Source organism: Mastomys coucha, unplaced genomic scaffold (genome assembly GCF_008632895.1).
Source record: "Mastomys coucha isolate ucsf_1 unplaced genomic scaffold, UCSF_Mcou_1 pScaffold11, whole genome shotgun sequence".
In the NCBI taxonomy this organism is placed as follows: domain Eukaryota; kingdom Metazoa; phylum Chordata; class Mammalia; order Rodentia; family Muridae; genus Mastomys; species Mastomys coucha.
In genome coordinates this window covers 7,852,334-7,857,001 of record NW_022196893.1, presented here as the reverse complement: position 1 = coordinate 7,857,001, position 4,668 = coordinate 7,852,334, and positions in this window count along the sequence as shown.

The window sequence follows — 4,668 nt, the reverse complement described above, 5'->3', positions numbered from 1 at the left end:
AGGGTGAGTAGGAGTGTGCCCCAGGCATGTATGTGTGTGTATATACATACATATATATGTGTGTGTATACATACATATATATATTCATATGTATATATGTGTGTGTGTATACATACATATATATATTCATATGTATATATGTGTGTGTGTGTATATATATATATATATATATATGGGTTCTGAAGTATGGCCACAGGTAAAGGTGGGAAGTGAGCCAAATGAATTCCGGGAATATGGCAGCTGTTGCCCTGGCAACAGGTCTGTGAGGCCCGCCCACATGACATCATGGGCTTTGGAGGCCCTGATGCCAACATAAGCACCCATGCGTGACTTTCAAACCAGCAATGAAGACACACAGAGAAAGGGGTTTTTAAGACAGGAGACAACCAGGCGGTAGTGGCACACAACTTTAATCCCAGAACTCGGGAGGCAGAGGCAGAAAGATTTCTGAGTTCAAGGCCATCCTGGTCTACAGACTGAGTTCCAGGACAGCCAGGGCTACACAGAGAAACCCTGTCTCAAAAAACAAAAACAACAACAAAAAAAAACCAACAACAGCAACAACAAAAAAAAAACCTTTATGGGCTGGAGAGGTGGATCTCAGTGGTTAAAAACACCGACTGCTCTTCCAGAGGACCTGAGTTCAATTCCCAGCAACCACATAGTGGCTCACAACCATCTGTAATGGGGTCTGGTGCCCTCCTCTGGTGCATCTGAAGGGCAATGGTGGTGTACTCATATGTATAAAATAAATAAATAAGTCTTTAAAAAAAAAAAAAAGACAGGAAACAGGACAGCCAACCCACTCAGGACTTGAGGCAGAATAGGCGAGCACAGGCTTCCCTCTCTCCTTCCCCTGCAATCTGGCCTAGCAGGTTCCAGTGACAAGCTTTGTGTGCAAGCATGGCTTTGAGCCAACAGTTCCCACTGTGCTGGGAGACTGAGAGCACAGAGAGAGGTGAGGTGGGGGAGGGACCCTCACAGCTTATCATTGCTAATTACTGTGGAAGCTAGCAGGAAGCAGTGTCTGTCAAAAGCCTAGCAGGGGCTGTACAAGTGAGTGATGGGGGATCCCAGGGGACTGGTGGTGATGGCTGAGTGAAAGGGAACGAGAAGAGAGCCTCAAGAGTGGGGCTGACCAGGCTCTCCCTCTGAGACCCTAGGGGCCTCCCTGGCACCTCCCTGTGTGTGAGCTCCAGGCGTCACCCTGGCTAGCCTTCCACCCCCACCCTGGTCCTCCGACACTGATCTCAGAGACTCAGGGTCTCAGCTCCTCCTCATCTGTCAGTCACCATCCCCTGAGGCTTGCTTTCTCAATTGAGGATAGAGGCCGAGGCTGAGTCACCTTGTTTCCTTTCAAAGAAGACCCCACAGGCCTCTTTTCTGAATCTCTGAGGGAAAAACAAAACCGGAACCAAAAGGAAGTTCGATGTAATTATAATATCTGAGTCTTGCTTTTAGAAAAGAAGAGTCAGGAGCAAGATATAATCCCAGCACTCATGAGACCGAGGCAGGAGGATTGCTGAGAGTTCAAGGCCATCCCAGACAGTGTAAGTGAGTAAGTGAGGCCCCGTCTTAAAGAAGTAGAAGAGGAGGAGCAAGAGCAGGAGGAGGAAGAAGAAGAAGATGAGACTGTGGGAGGACAGTGGTAGGAGGGAGCCTCTAATTTTAGAAGAGCCAGGTTTGACATCATGAGGCAGCCATTTCCCAGCCAGCCAGGTATCAAGTGCCAGCATTTGCCATCCTGAGTCTACCATTACTTAGCATTTCTTTTGAAAGAGGGTCCAGTATGACTGATTTAGAATTCAGTAATGTAGCCCAGGCTGGCCTCGAATTCACAGAGATCCATTTGCCTCTGTCTCGAAAGTGCTGGGATTAAAGATGTATGTCACCAAACCTAGTTTACCATGACCTGACTTTGAGTTACCTAATCCACAATGTGATAGAATGAGGAAGTGGGGGCCTCCTGAGAGTCCCTTAAGTTTCTAGGAATGGGATAGAGAGCTGTCCTAGGAAAGGGGCCACTGGGAGCTTGTTGGCCCCTTCGTCCCAGTGAGGACATAGCAGAAGGTATCTGCTGGGGAGCCAAGAGGAAGCTCTTCAGACCCAGGGCCTACTATGCCTTGCCTGTCTCAAGACCAGAGATGAGTACTTGTTCTTAACAAATGACCCAGCCAGCAGCAGCCTGTCACAGCAGCACAAGACAGACTGAGACACTTGGCAAGTTACATAAGCCCCCTGCCTTTGTCATCGTGGACTGCTCTAACAAAGACGGGTAGCTCACACAGCCAACAGTCCTTTTCTCACAGTTCCAGGTCCTGGCTGCCAACAGTCACTTAGCTGAAGTCCTTTTGTTCTGCCAGATCAGGAATTGTGGGTAGGGAAGGAAAAGTTCTTCCAGTCTCAGCCCAGGGAAGCTTTTCTAATCTGTGGGCTCTGAGCAGTCAGCTTTGGCTGTCCTTGGCTGAATGCGGCAGCAGGAGGTACTTGCTCCTCCCGTGCATGCCTGATGCCTGGTCCCTTAGCCCCGTAGTGGTGAATGTCCAGGTCCAGGACGTTGGGGATGCCCCTCTGGAACTGTCTCAGTGACCAGAGCCTGTGGCTTCACCTCTCCGCGGGCTCGGCTCTCTCTCTGCCTTCTCTTCCCTTCTCTTACTCAAATGGTTCTGTTGCAGCTGCTTCTGGCCACTCTGCTCTGGCTGCTCTCTAGCTGCTTGCTGGGGCCCCTCAGCACCTCCCTTGCCTTTCTGTGGGACTGTGAAAGGCAGCCTGCTAGATTTAAACCCTGGAGACCCAGCAGGTGTTCCTGCAAGGAACAGAAGGCTTTTGCCACGCTCCTAGACACTAGGCTCCTGACACAAGGCCTCAGCTCTCCATAATTCTGGGGATGGCCATCAGTCATGTAGGGCAAACGCTCCAAGCCCCTCCACAGGTAGAAGACATGATCACAGGTCATGTAGCCTCAAGACAGACCTCCATTTTAATGAGGCACCTAAAGGCCTGAAGGGCTTAGCCAATTAAGCTCCCTTTCCCAGACACTCCTCCCTGCGAAAGGTATTTAACCTCAGGCCCATCCTGAGAAAGTGGGGTATGGTTTCACTCATCACAACTCCCTGCCATGACAATAAACGCCTTAAAACCACAAACTGTCTCTTCTCATCGGGATCAGCTGTGGGGGACAATAGAGCAGGTCTTCCAAGCTCATCTAATCTCCTGCAGGAGGCCTCTCTGTGTTGTCAGCCAGGGTCTCCTCCTGAGCAAGCAAGCCTAGGGCACTAGAGCTCCTGTGGGACCCAGGCAGAGCTCCCCTCCTGTCCCCTTTCCCTTTGGTCCCAGGCCAGAGCCAGCCCCAAGGCCCCTGCTCTGTTCTCAGCTCTTCTGTGACATTGAGCAGCATCTGTGGTGTCCAAGAGCTAGAACCTGCCATTCCCGGCCTCCGTGTGGCCTCCGGGACCCACGAGCTGGCTCCCCGCAGTTCCCCAAGGACCTCAGAGTGCGCCTTCCCACCCCTGGAGTGGGATCCTGCGGCTTCTCACAGCCCGATGCCTGCCCAGCCGTGTGGGGTGCGTGCAGTCAAACTTCCCGCATCCCACCTTGCCCAGTGGGAGCCCTGGGCAGGGCGTGGGCCACCATTTTAATCCACACCTTTCTGTGATCCCTGCAATCACTGTCATAGGGAAGGCAATCACCTTTGTCACTGTTGTTACCACTGTCATTACTGATACCAAATTGCTGCAACTGTGACCTTAGCGTCTGCCCCCGGCACCACTATGGCGCCATCCACTGCCTCTCATGCTATAGTTTCCTTCTCTCACGTGTCACCAGCTCAGCCCGTGTCACCAGTGATGAAATAAAGGCCACCGGAGAGAAGCCATTTAGTAGAGCTAATGTGACACGGGAAGCAGACAGCACAGGAGTGAACCAAGCAGCTCCTATAACCCCCAACAGACGTCAGTCCCAAACCTGAGCACATCCTCAGGCAAATTAAGGTCTGTGCTAAGGCCAGTCAAGACACAGTCACCTCTGCCTTCCCTCTGCGAGGTCGCCAGGAAGTGCCTCCGTGGAAATGGCGGCAGGGTCACCTACATTCACTGAGGGTTGTGAGTCCAGGACTGTGAGTCCAGGAGCTGGAGTTATGCTTCAGCAGCAAGCAGCTGTCAATGCTGTGTAGTTTCCTCAAGCTGTTCATGGAGCATTGAAAGCAAGGGGGGCCAGCGAGGGAAAGCTCACCTGGCTCCTGGATGAGATCCCTTGACTCAAAGGCAACCAAAGAACCGTAGAGGAGTTTAACAGTTACCAACTAGGGAGTCAAATTGCTCTGTTCCTCCATATCTTAGCTTATTTCCCAGCAAAATGAGTATTGTAAAGAGTTCTTAGAGTAAGGTGGCCTTATGAATATTAGTTGTGGGTTCACGGTGGATTAACAATGCTTACACCAGGGATAGTGCCACAAACCCATAATTTCAGCACTTGGGAGCCTGAGGCAGGAGAATCATATGTTTGAGGCCAGCCTGGACTGCATAATATTAAGTCAGACTGGGATACAGAGTGAGACTGTTGAAAAAAAGACCACCATACTCACTATTACCACACCCACTGCCTCCACCACCACCACCACCCACCACACCCACTGCCTCCACCACCACCACCACCCACCACACCCACTGC